Raw genomic sequence first — 16794 nt, 5'->3', positions numbered from 1 at the left:
TGTTTTGTTTTGTTTTGTTTCGTTTCTGAGACGGAGTCTCACTCTGTCGCCCAGGCTGGAGTGCAGTGGCACAGTCTCGGCTCACTGCAACCTCTGCCTCCCGGCTTCAAGTGATTCTCCTGCCTCAGCCTCCCGAGTAGCTGGGACTACAGGCGCACGTCACCATGCCTAGCTAATTTTTGTATTTTTAGTAGAGACACACTTTAACAGATGTTCTTTTCTTTTTTTATAGTCACAGAAAACCATCTTAACTTTGTGAAATTAAAGGGTAGAACTGACACAAGCATGGAACAATTCTACCTTCCTAACCCAACCTCAAAACTTAGGGTTTGAAAATTGGTTACAGCTGTTCCTTTCTGTTTCTTAGGGTTTTGTTGTTGTTACTGTTGTTTTTTTCCCTTAGTGGTGGACACTTTTATGCACCAGCACTCAAGCAGAGTCTCTCACTGCAGGTGCATTTACCATTTGGGGACCGTGCTGCCCTTGTTTTGTTAGCCTCAGCATTTTCAAAAACCTCACTTCGCCTGTGGTGCTTGTGAATATATCACTGTCCACCTCTTTTGCCTTTTGTATTTACCGTGTCTTACGCTTCAGCGTTTCCGATGCCCTTGAGAAACCATAACCATGCTTTACATTTGACAGAGTGCCAGCTCATTTAATCAGGCTGAGTTTGAGAGGCATGGATGAATTTATTCTAACATTTAATAAAAAATAATTTAAAAATGTGACTTATGCCATGACATGCTTAGCATTACCCTTCTGGGTTTAAATTTGAGAGTTGTCAGCGCCCTTCGTGGTCTGGAAACTGACATGTTATCAGTCAAGTGCGTGGGTGACAAGGCCGCTGATGTCCTCCCAAGGCTCTTGTTTAATAATTAATTTTTCATTGCTGGCATGTTCAGTAAATGGATTACAAAACTTAAGCCCGTTTAAAAGGTTTTAGAAATTCATTATTAGTTTTAAAAGATGAATGCACAAATTAACTATCCATGATAGATGAGGCATACCAAATATAGCCAGGTCCTATGTGGTTTTGGCTTATATTTATATATAGCGTAGAGTAGGGTAAAACGTCAGTACAGTTTTATACACAATGTCACTGAATCACCGAGGAAGTGATTCTTTTCAAAGGAGACTCAAAAAAGGAGATCAGATGACAAAATTGTGCTTTGAACATTTTCATCTTTTCTGTTGCTCTCAGAAGTCCCCAGCCATCTAGCCTCTGGACAGGCTCAGCACTATTTCTGGAGTCAGTACCTCAGCTTGTTTTTTCCACAGAATAATATTATGATTTAGAATGAAATAATTCTTATCAGTTATCACATCTTAATTTCCTTAATTAAACGTCAGTGCCAGTTTTTAAGCTGTTGTCTTTCAGCTCCAAACCCACCAGCTTTGTGATTCCAGGGCTAGTCTCAGCACTCCTCATATCCGCTTTGCCATCTGGTTTCTTACTAAGTTTGGCCAGTAGGGCACGCTAGAGGGAGACCGAATGGCGGGGTGAGGGGAGCTACTGCGTCCCGCTTTGCAGGCAGTTCCTTTCAGGGTTGCCACAGCAATGGCACTTCATCCTGGCAGCAGCCATTTGCTGGTTGCAGTGCCAGTTTCTTGGTTTCTTTTTTGCATTCCTGGAATCAGTTTCATCACCCTGCCTTGGAGTACCAAGAGTCGCCAGTCAGTTTCCTCTCCGTAGAAGGCCGAGTCCCAATTCCATAGGGCTCTGTGCCAGACTTTTAGTTTCTGATAACCCCGAAATCCTTCTTTCTGTTTCCTAAGCTATACAGGTATTCTAGTTTTTCTCGTAATTTTTCATTACCAGGCTACATCAGTGTCCTTTTTCTTTCTTTCCTTTTCTCACTTTTTATTTGTACCTTTAGTCCTCCAACAATTAACAATTCCCCATGTTAAATTCTCTCTGTTTATACAGCTAACGTGCTCTCTGTATTCCCAAGTAGATCTTGGCTGATACAAATGCCGTAGACAATCAATCGATCTATCAATCAGCAAATCCAATTTCCCTCTAGCTATTAAAGGGACTTGATATAATTGAATGATTATAGAGTTCTGATCCCATTTATCTCAAGCCATTGAAAATATTTTACGTGTGATTATAGGATACGTAATTTTAAAAAATGATTTTCTAAATCAGGATTCTTACCAGATTATTTCACAGCTTATTCACTCATTGATTGCTTTCCTCCCACCCTTGTTAGCTTTTGTATGCCTGTCCTGCATTTTAAACCAAGGTATGAAAAGGATGAAGTAAATAGTAAATAGTATGATAGTGGCCAAAACTTTGAATCTTTTTCCCTATTCATCATCCTTGTGCAAGTTGGTAGGTAGGTCCACTAATTCAGCCTCCCCACACCCTGTTCCTTCAAAGTAAATGAGAAGCTTCAGGTAAAAAGCAGAGAAGCTACCCAAGTTCTTTTCATTTCTTTTATCATCATACTAATAATCTTGCTTTCTGAAATGATTACTCTTACAAGCAGCAAATATATTTTTTAGGAAGTTAGGATTATTGATGTCACGCTTTCATATTCAGTATCCCAAGTAAATATCAGGTAAATTCGAGAAAATAAATACAACCATTTTCTTGGTTAATTGTTTTTAAATTTAATATATATGTTCATTTATTCTTTTAAATATATATTTCATAAATGGTGACTATGTATTCCGTGACATAAAAACTAACTATTTTTAGTGGGAAATTCTTTGTGGAATCACTCGAATGATAACTAGTGTTAGCAATACTTCTGTTTCATGAGACGAGTCACTTCATGAAGATTGTAAATTATTTGTTGTCCCCTCTAGAGTTCATTTCATGGGAAATTTAAATTTTATTGTTTTAACTTTAATGTTAAACATTTCCTTCACATATGGTATGGCCAAACGTGTTTTCTTCTTTGCTGCTATTTTACATTTTAGATGTAGTCCATTCAAGATTTCTTTTTTTTTTTAGGAGTCAGAGCTTGAAGTGACGCAACACTTTTCACTGTCTATCTCTGATTTACATGCTAATAAAGATGACTGATAGACAATAATATGATATACTTTGGCCCTAGAAGATCCTTAATGAGGAAATTCTGTGGCCTGTTTTCTCATCTGTGCTATTTTTTGTCTTCTAAGGCAGGCATTTTCATCAGTTCAGTTTGTTGGTGTGACTAGTTCAAACTTGTTCAGGGCTTTATGTCTGAAATAAGTAATCAATTAGCCTATATATATATATATATATATATATATCCAACCATTATAATTACCTAAGAATGTCAGGGAGTTGTGAAGTGGAAATAAATTAAAAAGACTTCAAAAATTAAAAGAGCTCATCTTCCAACAGAAGTGTGCTGACATATATTAAAGAATAAATGAATTAATATCACAAAAGAGGAACAGGAGTTAAAGAGAAGACCATTGTTTAGATGGAGTCAGGCTGGTGCACTGCCAAGGAAAGCAAACAGGATTTCTGAAGGCTTGGTATGAATTTCAGCTTGCATCGTTCTGCTGGAGGGGGTGGTTTCCCCAATATCATGTTAGATCCACAGCCTGTTCTTGACAGAGTGGCAGTATCTTTCCTCCACTGTACTCTCACCACAAGTATAGATGTAAAACACAGTTAAGTACTCAGAAACTACTTGAAGAGTGCACTTATCAGTAGAGATGATTGAAACATTTGTTTTTCTAAGGTAATATTTTTTCCTTTCTTCTTCCAGACTCCTCTGGTTATAATCTGCTCACTGCTAGGTCACCAGTCATAAAACATTATGTAGAGGTTACTGGTCATTATCCTAATACATTTATCAAAAAATCTAGAGTATATGAAACTGCCTTTCATTGTAACATTAGACAAAAACAACGTTTATTCTATCAAATACAGACTTAAAACTGCCACCAAATTGGAAGAATATGATCTTAAATTTAAAAAAAACCCATACACTTAAACAGAATCATCTATCTTTATCTATCTTCTTAAATATTAATGCATGAGACTTCTCTTAATATCATGAATATGCACTATGATTTTTATGTTACCTCTTTTTCTTGTTTCCATTTATATTTATGCTAGTAAAATTTATTAGTATCCTTCATTGAAACACTATTATTTTCAGTGGAGGAAAATATTTTGTTTCCTTTATGAAAAGGACGCTTTACTTCTGAAATACAGAATTCATTTTGTTTCGGGTTCTGTTTGTTTTCACATCAACTTCATTCTAAATGTTCATTCAAAATTATTTTTCAGACTTGAGTTCAGGTGAAAATGTTAATGGAATTAAAAAGTAGTTAGTCAAATGAAATCACAATGTATAAGTAAAATTTGAAGAAAACTGAATTAATAAAGTATTCTAAGTTAATAAAGAAATCAAAATTATGCTTTCAAAAATATTATGTAACTGGAGAAAGTAATTTTATTTTGAGGTCTCTCACGGTTCTTTAATATATATTTTTTCTTATTAGTATGTAACCTTTTGGTAACATATATAGGAGACAGTTAATTTTGGTAAGACTACATAATTCATACATTCTTCGTCTTGACATACATGATCAAATACTTTATAACATCCACTAGCCTTGCTCTTGTCCAATGCAATGGAAAAAAAAATGTGTCTCATCTACTCTTCTCTATTTATAGTTTTTAGATGGCAATGGATTGATCTTACAAAACTGGGTTTACACCTGCTGATGTCTTGGAGCTCCCTCTTAATTCTGTCATATATAGAGATAAGTTATGGACTGTTGACAGATTCAGGACACTGTATCACAGAAAAATAACAAGAAAATACATTACCAACTCTGGTCCAGATGAGATGTACAACTGGCAAGCTGGAGTCAAGGACATACTTTTTTAAAAAAAACCCGCTAATATTAAAAATATATTCAGATGAGCCTTCTGGAAAAGAAAATTAACATTAAACAATAACAAGGAAACCAAACTTGATAGAGAGAATGCCTAGGTCCTACTTTCATGGATATTTTATGTAGTAAGCGTATTGTTGACTAGGAAAAGTTATTTGCTATAAACAACATGGATCATTTTTGTCAAAGTTTGGATAAGTAGGAGTTGGAAGATGGAAATATATTGATTATCTGCTGGATGATGATTACATCAAATTAAGTAAACATAAATATTAGTGTTACTAGAAATTCAGTGTGGAAACATCTACTTTACCCTCTTCAGAGATGTGAATTTTTGAAGTGAGAAATTGCTATCAATTTTGTCACTGAATTATATGTATATGTGTGTATATTTATGTATATGTTTCTATATATGTGTGTATATATGATATATTTGTTTTATATATGTATATATATTCTTTTATATATAAAAGATATATATATTCTGTGTATATGAATATATACAAGAATATGATATATTAATGATATATTCTTTTATATATAAAAAAGAATATGATATATTAAGCAAATGTAAGAACCTAACCTATATGTACATGTATATGTAGGTTCTTACATTTGCTTAATCTATTCTTTTAGAATATGAAAAATGTTATATTCTTTTGAGAGAAGGAAAGAGAGAGAGATGATGAACTGTATTAACAAGTACTGTCACTCAAGTTTTCACCAATCCAGGCATAGTTAATGCTTGGAGTTTGTTGCTTATAGTTGTTTAAAATATTCCAAGTTGTAGAACTTTATTCTGTTTACTACTCAAGATATAAAGACATACAAGATGATTATTTAGGCTTCATCCAGTTTAGCCTTTAGATTAATGGGGTCATTCGCTGGACTATTATTAAAATTTGCTAAGGCTTTAAAAATTTTGCAGATGATTACAGAAAAACAAAACGAAGAAACCCAAAACACTTTTTCTTCCATCTTAAATATCTTTGTTAGTTACGAAGAGTTAATGATACATTTATTATACTGCTATGGCCTGAAAATTTTATTATCAGTCTTTGAAATGTGCTGTTACAGAGTGCTTATTTGTTTCTTCTAAGAAAATGGCCTAGGCACTTAGAAGAATAGTAATTCTTAATTGTTCTACAGTGCAGGTAAAAATGATGTAAAATGATGTTAGTCTGAGGAAATATACCTTTTTGTTCAATTTTTTATGTTCCCATTTTGCTAATACCTCACCCTGTTCTTTAATATTCTCTGAGAGTCTGAGGAAGTGGCTGCTATACCAAGTGCATATTCAATTAGACATTCTGTCATATAAAGTGAGAATGTAAATTTTAACAATAATTTAGATATCTAAAATAATTCACAAGTACACAGGATCGTTAGTTCATTATTCATGAATAAAGTGATTTAGAGCTGAAGCTGAGATGAAAGTCTTCCTGGTAAAGAGGTTGAGTGAAAAAAAGACTTGCGATCATGGAGTAATTTCATAAAGTGCTATTTCTACAATCAGGAAGTGACATTCATTACTTGATAAAATTAGTTGAGGAATACATTTTATTCTGTTTCTCAAATAATTGTATTTGCATGAGCATAGGAAGCAAATCATTGGAAAGATGAAATTAAATTTTAGTACATTTAATGGCTACAATCTCTGTGTGAAGGAACTTTTCTATTCCTAATAGTGATGTGACTTTCTAACTTCATAAGGTCATTTGGAATTTTGGTGGGCCAGATGTGGAAAATATTTCTAGTTAATTTAATGAGTGATAACCATAAGCTCATCTATAAAATGACTTTTAAAATATTCCACATCCCAGCTACTCCACATTGTATTAATTGAAATCACAATGAATTCATGATTTGTAACATATATAATATTTATTCCAATACTTATTCACTATCATTGGGAATGGAGTGTAAATCTTTAATTCCTGCCCCCAAAATCCCTTCTCTTAGATTCACCTATTCTGTTAGTAGTCCCAGTTGTCACTTAGTGCATGTGTTGTGCTCCAAACAAGTTTGCTGCACGTGAGTATCTCTAACCTGAATATCTCTAATATGAAATTTCTAACATATGAAAGAAATTACATCTCCTTCATGTGTTAGCAACTTTGCACATCATCTGGTTGTCTTCATTAGCTTTCCATAGTCTTCTGTAATCACAATCAGTAATAACGCTCTGGATAAAGAGTAGCAAGACCTCTTAGTTTCACATCACCATTGCACTACCTATGAATTCTGAAGCTGTGAACAAGTCATCTAATAGTTCTAGACGTTCATTTCTTCATCAATAAAAATAAATAAGAATAGATGACTGTCCCTATTGAATCAAACTCTGAAATTCTAATTTCCACTAATTATTTCTTCATTCTTTCATTTGTATTATTTCCAGGTTCCTTTATTTACATTCCATCTGGGAAATACTTTGTGTGTTCCACTTTCTAAACTATCTAGGCAATCACAACCTTATATAGCAATACTCTCCAATAATGAAAATTCAATAAATACCCCAAAGTCTGTGTCATCCTTTCTGCTATGGAATGTAACACCTTGTCCAACTTCTCTTAGAATGTAAAATTCACAAACATGCTATTTTATGCTTAGTGAGGATAAATAGCATAAGGAGCTGTTGTTTTCATTTTCCTTAGAGTTTTGAGAGTAGAAAAGGAAGGGAAACTGGCAAACATGCCAAAAGTGATATTTTATTTTGTAAACATCAGACTACGTGTTAAAAGATTACCTGTAAAATACAAGATTTAATTTTTCATATTGCAATCCTAACCAAATTTCTATGGCCTCAATTAACTAAGAAATATTTCCCAGTCAACTTTCATTTCTTAAGAAGCAAAGACTTTACTTGGGTTTTAGAAATAAAAGTTCCCAAGGTGCAAGGATCTCTTGAGCCCAGGAGTTTGGGAACAGCCTGGGCAATATAGTCAGGCCCTGTCTCTACAATAAGTAAATAAATATTAGCTGACCATAGTACCACACACTTTAGTTCCATCTACTAGGGAAGCTGAGGCAAGAGGATCACTTGAGCCCAAGAGATTATTGAGCCCAATAACCTATAATTCTAGCACTGCACTCCAGCCTGGGAAACAGACCAAGACCCTGTCTCAAAAAATAAAAACAAAAAATAAACTAAATTATTAAAATTTCCACTTAAAATATTATTTTGAACAGTTATTTATGGCGTCAAGGAGAACATTCTGAATCCATTTGTCATTTTCAAATAAGACATTTATATGAAGTTAAGAGCCATTTCCCTTGCTTCAAACCATAAGAATATCGCCCAGCCTGTTCATCTGGTAATTATTATTTAAAAGAAAATTACAAAAAAATTGGAATATCTTTTCTAATCATGAAGCTGTACCATCACAGTTTTGCAATTACGCAATTCTTCATAATATAGAGTCTACCTAACAATGACTTAGTTGATTTAAAAAAATGAGGTGCGTATCAGCTAGCTCTTTATTTCATTTTATAAATTTATTAATATAATACATATTACGTTACGTAGGTTGTTGAATATGGCAATTCACTCAAAAAGTGCAAAACAAGGTCAAACTGGAATGCAGATGAGGTCATAAACTTTTAATCAATAAAACAATTAATGTATCAACAGCATGTGCTATTAAGCAGTAATGTAATGATGTCACTGATCACACCAGGGTCCACTGAGTGTTTATAAACAGGCTGGGAAGCTGGGCTCTCTAGACATTTCACATGGATGCTGAAGAAAAATAGCAGCATTTATTTAGCCTTGAAATTGTTAAAATAACTCTATTTTGAATGCTTCCAAGAAGCTCAAAATATACATATTACAAAGCATATACTGAATAAATAAAATGGAAACATCCAAAATCTAAATCAGAGCCAATTTTATTTACTTTTAAATTATAAGAACATACACATTCATTGTAATAAATTTAAGTAAAACTAACATTTGAAAATTAAACATCAAATCTCTGCCCTCTCAAATGCCATTTTTGCAAGTAGTCTCAATTAACAGTTTAGTTTGAATTATTTCCTCAATTTTTCTATCTGTGATATATGTAATATATCATAAACATCATCTGGAATGTGTATGATATATGCCTATTTATTATATATACACAGATACTATAATAATGGAACCACACTATATCTATTCTCTGTGTTTCATTTTTCCATTTTATTCAGTCGTGTGTTTGTTTTCATGTTTATTTTAAACACTTTAAAAATTATTGAAAATGAAACAAATCATCTTGTGTAGCAGTATATAGGTTAATATACAGTGGGATTGAAAATATCTTCCTATCTATTTTTAAACATCTCAAATCGTCATGATTTTAGTACCCTAAAATCTGTTGGAAAATCACTATTGAAAGTCTTCTATAGAAATATTAATAAGATGTTTAGCTAATTTATATTCCTAAATAAAACAAGTAGCTGTATCTATGTCATTCTTCTTCTCTTCAATTGTGTAAATGAACTATCTAGTATTTGGACTTTGCTTATTTCTAATACCACAGTTTAAAGATAACTTCAAGTTATACTGAATTCCATATCCCAGTGAAAAACAGATTATTCAGTTGCGTTTGTTTTTTTTGTGATCATTAATTCATAAGGGTGCCAAGAAGATGCAGGAAATGCTTCAGTTTCTATTTTGGTTGATGTGATGAAGAGACTTTATGATATGGTTTGGCTGTGTCCCCACCCAAATCTCATCTTGAATTGTAATTCTCATTATCCCCACTGTCATGGGAGGGACATGGTGGGAGGTAACTGAATCATGAAGCCAGTTACTCCCATGCTGTTCTCGTGATAGTGAGTGAAATCTCATGAGATCTGATAGTTTTATAAGGGTCTTTTCCCCCTTTGATCAGCACTTTTCCTTCCTGCTGCCATGTGAATAAGACATGTTTGCTTCCCCTTCCATCATGATTGTAAGTTTCCTGAGGCCTCTGCAGCCATGCAGAACTATGAGTCAATTAAACCTTTTTTAAAATTAATTACCCAGTCTCTGCCAGTTCTTTATAGTAGCGTGAGAACAGACTAATACATCTCACCACTAAAAAATAGACAGTGTATTCATTTATAAAGTTTTATGTCGCATTCATGGCTAAGAGAATGGATATAATGACTTGATTTGTGGCTAGGATTGACTGTCATTTTTCAGCACATTTTTTTCTCCAGATTGATTAAGGATGTGCAGCATTGCACTGAAATTGAAGAGCATAACCCACCCCAACTCCAACATGCAAACACACACACATACACAACTAAACATTTATTTTACTAATTTACATGCTTTTGTAGTTGAGAGAAGATTAGTTATCGTTAGTTAGTCACCCGGCAGTTATTATTACAGATTGAACAGTACAGCAGCTGAGCATGATTCATTGAATAAGTAAATTTTATACCAGTCATGCAAATGAGCTATGCTGATGCCTGGCAGAAACCAAAATACAATTATAGCCCATAAACTTTGATACAGTCCATAGTTGAAGAAAAAGACAATTCCAAACTTGTTACCATTTGAAATTTCAAATAAACTTTAAGAGAAAAAAAGAACACGTGTAAGCATTTAACTGTATATACAATGCACTATACTAGGAATAGTTACTTATTCATGGGTCAAATTATGGAAACAATTTAAATATGTAACATAATCATAACTGCTTAAGTTTGAATAAATTTTAAATTAATATTTTAATAATGATGTAGCTTATAGGCTACACATGCCTAAAGGTACTTTCCTATTCATTCAACAAAGATAGGATTTATTGCTAGGGATTGATCTTGGCACTGTAGTAAAGAAGACAGAAAGAATATATATTCTTGTCAAGACTAAGTAAATATGTAAAGGAATTTTATCTTGCTATAGGAACCAAGGAAAAGGTAAATATTGAGGAATAATAGTAGAGACTATAACAGACAATGATGGCTAGACCAGTGAGGTACAATTTAATGAGAGGATGAGAGCTGAATTGCGTTCCAAATGATCCAGGCAAGCAATAATTAGTAGGAGGAGTTTATTAGGCAGAAAAAACAGCAAGTGCAAGTAACCTAAGGCAAGGATTCCTATGGATTTTGGAAGAATTGGGAGACAGCCATGCAATGGGAACAGGGAGATTGAGATGGAGGGTCCACATAGATAAACAAAGTTTTAAAATTGTCCTTAGAAAACCATATAGGAAATTATTAAAAACCCAGTGATCCCTAAAAACAGAAAGAAAATATACACGTATCTCCTTTATAAATGTTTTTGTAAATTATTTTGCTAAAAGAGAAAATGATAGTCAAAGTCAATTTAATGGAATCATGTTGATAGTAAATTTAAATTATAGTTAAATTATTCCCTTTGCAATTCATCAAATGTGGATAGATTTTCTTTCTGTTATTTACTTTCTTGGGACTAACCAATGTGTAAGATTCCATTTTAGAATTAGAATCTTAAAAAAAATTTTTGTATTCATCAGATCCAAATATTTCCCTCTACCCTTTTAAAAATGAAGAAGCCAAAGACCAGATGGTTCCAGTGATTTGTCCTAGGTCAAAACAAGCTGTGCCAGGAAAGGCTCTAGGAGTAACATCATCAGAGCACTTAAGCAGTATGTGTTTTTCTATTGCAACACATGCAAATCTGTTATGGAAACAAGAGGTGGAAAAATTAAGTTGGTTTGGAAATGTAGACTATAGCTATCTTAAAATCATCTGACAATTTACATCAGTACATAAATGTCTGATTTAAGTAATTGTTAAAGAAACCCTTGTAGATGGCAAATGTTGTTCCAGCCATTTATAAAGAAATATATGGTGAGCAATTTCCCTGTTTTGTGTTACAGTAAGTGGAATCTGACGTAGTAAAGAGGTTTCCTCCATCCTAGTCTAATATTTGATAAAGTTACAATTTCATTTACGTCTGTTTTCATAAAATTGTGAATGTTATAATTAGGTGTGAATATTTATATAATATGAATAACAGATATATAAATTATAGCAGAATGTCTATAATTATGAGCATCTCTTTCTTGTATGTTTAGTTGTTATTTATTAGAATATAATGCTTAGGATGAGAACTTTTACAAAAAGTAGCTTTTCAATAGAATAAAATATTTTTCATTGGATTATCTCAGTGAAAATAAGGGTGAGTTTGTGACACTGGGGTCTGCCTGAGGGTGGAGGGTGGGAGAAGGGAGAGGAGCAAAAAAAAAAAAAAAAAAAAAACAATTGGGTACTAGGCTTAGCACCTCTGTCACAAAATAATCTGTATAACAAACCCCTGTGCCATGAGTTTACCTGTATAAGAAACCTACACATGTAGCCCTGAACCTAAAATAAATTTTTTTTAAAAAAGAGTGAGTTTATGAAGTAAAGTTTTATGATTTCTGTTGCCAGAGCACACACCTACTTGTGTTTTAACTTGAGAATATTTTTAAAGCCATCTGCAGCATCTCTAGTAATTCTGAGAACATAATCAGTTCCCAATTACCTTCTCAAAAGGATAAAGTAGTGAATAATCCAAAGACTATTTATATTTGGCTAATTACATTTCTGTTTTCTCTTTTTATTTTTTTTCACACTCACTCACTTTTTCATGAATTGGAAATGAAAACTTTTTTTTTTTTTTTTTAGTGACCCAACTGTAATGGATAGTAAAGGGGAACAAAGCATTCTTTCATTGTAAGTAATCGGCAAATTTCATTCTACAAAGTGATTTTTTTTTTATTTTTAAATTTTTTTATGTGCCAAATGCCTAATCTCATTTATTATTTTTATTCATTTTTCTTCTTTAACTTCTATTTTGTGTTAAGTTCTAGGGTACATGTGCAAGATGTACAGCTTTCTTTTACATAGGTAAACGTGTGCCATGGTGATTTGCTGCACAGATCAACTTATCACTGAAGTATTAAGCTTAGCATCCATTAGCTATTCTTCTATTTGATTCCTAACTATGAGCTTCTACACTGAGTGGGACTCCCCTATAGGTGAACTGCCCCATTTCTCAGAACTTTTATAAATATTTTACTTGACAAATGTAAATAAGCTTTGTCTTTTTCCATTAAGCTACATTTTTTCTCTAATAACATCTTCAAATTTAAAGGCCTAATGAAAATTTCACTCTTGAAGTCATGGAACATAGAGTAAATTTAAATGTAAGTCAAGACCAAGAATCAACATTATTATTTTGAAAAACACATTTATAAAATTATTCTGTTTGAAATTAAGAAACAAATGTTGCCAGGGAGATTGAAGAATCCAGGTGTTGTTTTCTCTTTTTCCAGAATTTCTGATTAAAGAATGTGGAGTCACTGTTTGTTTACAAGGTAGGGTTTCAGCGGAGTGGTACCCTGAACAAGTTAGTTTTGACAGAGGTGCCAGAAATTATCTAAGACATTTCTGAGAGGAAGACTTGGTAGATGAGATGAGTAGGTGGAGTGATCCTAATTCCAGGAGAACCCGGGGTAGGTAGGGCTTGAAGACAGTTTTCACATATTTAACGAATTTACCCATAGCAGAGAAGGCTATTTTTAGTCCTACCTTTATAATCGAATACTGGATTATAATGTAGCTCTTATATTCAATACTTGCCTATGCCTACTTTTACATACTTGGTGTAATTATGATTTTTTAGTGTTTCTTGGAAGTGCAGTCTATAGGAAAACGTATATTTTATAGTAGCTGATATAAGGGATTGGTTATTGTATCAGGCCATTTATGCATTGCTATAAAGAAATACCTGAGACTGGGTAATTTATAAAGAGAAGAGGTTTAACTGGCCCAAGCACTCACTGCAGGCTGTACAAGCATGGGGCTGACATCACTCGGTTTCTAGGGAGACCTCAGATAACTTTTACTCACGGTGGAAGGTGAAGCCAGAGCAGGCGCTTCACATGGTGAAAGTAGGAGAAAGAGAGAGAGTGAGTGGGTCAGGGGTGCCACATGCCTTTAAAGGAGCAGATCTCAGGAGAACTCACTATCATGAAGACAGCATCAAGCCATGAGGGATCTGCCCCCATGATCCAAACACCTCCCACTAGACCCTACCTCCAGCATTGGTGATTACAATTCAACATGAGATTTAGGCAGGGGACCAATATCCAAACAATATCAATTATTTAATTTTATATTTATGTTACTGGTAAATAAGTTACTGTTGGAGTAATTTTCTGTTATAAATTTTACCTATGTGATAAATTTTAGGGAAATGTTAATTTTCAACTTTGCTCTTCAGTATTTAATAATATTTTCTGTATTTAATAACATTTTTAATAAGCATTATTTTAAGTATTTAATAATGTTTGCAAATGACATTATGAGAAATCAGGAAAGTCTATAAACATAGGTTGCATCCAATAAGTAAAGAGTTTTACTTTATAGAATAACAAGAATTTAACTAATTAGTTAATCAAATAATTTTTTTTCTTTTTGCTAGAAATTGTATAATTAATAGGATCTAATAAGATGTAATAATTCAATAAATTTAAATTGAATCAAATTTCTGATAAGTAATTATAGTAAGTAATGAAGAAAAACTAAATCCTGCTCAAGTACTCTTTTTGGTATAAATGAATTACCTTTTACTTTTTTTTTTTTTTTTTTTTTTGGGACGGAGTCTTGCTCTGTTGCCCAGGCTGGAGTGCAGTGGCGCGATCTCGGCTCGCTGCACCTCTGCCTCCTGGGTTCACGCCATTCTCCTGCCTCAGCCTCCTGAGTAGCTGCGACTACAGGCGCCCGCCACCACGCCGGGCTAAATTTTTATATTTTTAGTAGAGACAGAGTTTCACCGGGTTAGCCAGAATGGTCTTGATCTCCGGATCTCGTGATCCTCCTGCCTCGGCCTCCCAAAGTGCTGGGATTACAGGCGTAAGCCACAGCGACCGGCCTACCTTTTACTATTTTATGCTTAGTCTTATTTTATCATATTCTGTAAATGTCTTTCTGGGCAGTATATATTCTATTTATTTGTGTATTCTGTTAATAGCTATAACATGTAGAATATAGTACACGTTTAAAATAGATTTTATGGAAAAACACATGGAGCTTACTTTAATAAGCATTGCACAAAGGCTGACTATGATAAAATAAATATAGCTTATAAAACAGCTTGGAATCAGCATGCATGTTTTTATGTATTTTTTGTTTATTTCATTGTAGATTTATACGAAAAAGTTCACACTAACGGTCTTTACTACTTAAAAGATTCAGCTAGAAGATTTGTTTATTTGACAAATATTTATAAGCTCCTACTGGGTGCCAAGTACTAAGCAAGGAGTAGGATATAAAATAGTAAAAAAAAAAGCAAAACAAAACAAAAAAAAGGAATAAACAAAATTTTTATGAATCCTAAAAATTAGCAATTGATAAAATTTTAAATAAGTGAGCATGCAAAGGAAGATATGATTATAAATTGTGATAAGGATTGTAATGGAAAAATAAAAACATATGAGAAAGGGTAAAGGGACCAACTTTATATCAAATCAAGAAGTATCTTGTAGGAAGTAATATTCAAATTGTGATCTGAAGGATAGATAAAAATTTCTAGGACACAGGGCAGAGATTAAATTGGTTAGAAATTGTAGAAATTGGCCAAGATAATAAATCTTTATCTGATTTTAGATGAAAAACCATTTTAGGTAGAGGAGTGCATAATCCCATTACACTTTTACAAGATTACCTTGTCTGTCTTGTGGGAAATGGACTTAGACTTGGATGGAGTCATTTTGTGTACGTGTGTGTGTGTGATGAAGATCATCTCTGGATGGACTGAATGGGGGTGGTGAGGGAGATAGAGGCTTTTAAGAATGTCCCCCAGTTTGGGAACATGAGTAAATGAAAACAAGTTTTGCCTTCATTGAGATCAAGAAGTGAAATAAGGAACAAGTTGATGGAAGGATCAGAAGTGATAGATGATAGATGATAGATAGATAGATAGGTAGATAGATAGATAGATAGATAGATAGATGATAGATAGATAGATGATAGATAGATAGATAGATGGATAGATATAGATGGATAATTTAAGTTAGTGTCATTGCTACATAAATGGTGTTTGAAACAATGGGAATAAAATATATCACCTTGAGAACAGAAAAGTATTGAGTGCTGAGCTATGAGAAATTTCATCAGTCAGTAGTTAAATAGAGAATTAGATAGGAAAGAAAGAGAAAAAGGTGGAGGGATAGGAGAAGGTAAATAGCAGATGGTGGAGTGGGCAAAGCTAGAGAGAAAAAAGAGGGATAGGCAAGAGACAAAAAAGAAGGGGAGAGATTCAAGTACAACATAGTCAAATCGTGTAAAATGAGCACAGGAAAGTTTGTGATTTGACAGACACAGAGGTTATTGGTGGTCTTAGAAATGTAGTGTTTGGAGTTGTAAAGGGGAGGATATGATCAGAATAGGTAGGTGGCTGTTTCAAGAATTTTGGACATGAATGAGAGAAGAGAAAGTAGAGATCTTGAAGGAGATGTGGATTTGGCTGTTTTATCTTAAAATGAGAGTCACTATAGAATATTTGTATGTTGTAATATTCTATTAGAGAAGAATGCCAAAGATTCAGGAGAAAGAAGCCTTCAAGAAAACATAAGGTAGAAGGAAGGGAATGGGCTCTAGAACACAGATAGCTATATGAATTTTTCATAGGAAGAGAGATATCTTCACTGTTTATAATGAATAAGATGATAGAAACAATAGATTCAGAGCCATGTAGGTTTACAGACTTTGGATAAAATATAAAGGAGTTTCAAATGTCTTTTATTTTCTCAATGAAATGTGTTGCAAGGTTTCATTGGAATTTATACAAGGGCATTCAGTTACTAAAGTAATGGAAAAACATAATTATGAGAAAGTTTGCCTAGGCTCCATCTTTGCATGCATTCCAAGTCAATAACACTCAAAGAAGTGAAAACTCCAAGTTTTTTGTTTCATTTTTGTCTTGGAATTAACCTCTTT

The 16794-nt window shown here is 33.4% G+C and overlaps 1 protein-coding gene across 4 annotated transcripts in view; it reads left to right on the top strand.

The window, feature by feature from the left end:
- PCDH9 (protocadherin 9) overlaps nucleotides 1–16794 on the top strand; it is a 907898-nt gene that overhangs the window by 235627 nt on the left and 655477 nt on the right. The gene's annotated exons all lie outside the window — the stretch shown is intronic.

This window comes from Hylobates moloch, unplaced genomic scaffold (genome assembly GCF_009828535.3).
Source record: "Hylobates moloch isolate HMO894 unplaced genomic scaffold, HMol_V3 SCAFFOLD_4, whole genome shotgun sequence".
Lineage (NCBI taxonomy): Eukaryota > Metazoa > Chordata > Mammalia > Primates > Hylobatidae > Hylobates > Hylobates moloch.
This window is presented reverse-complemented; position numbering and strand designations above follow the sequence as displayed.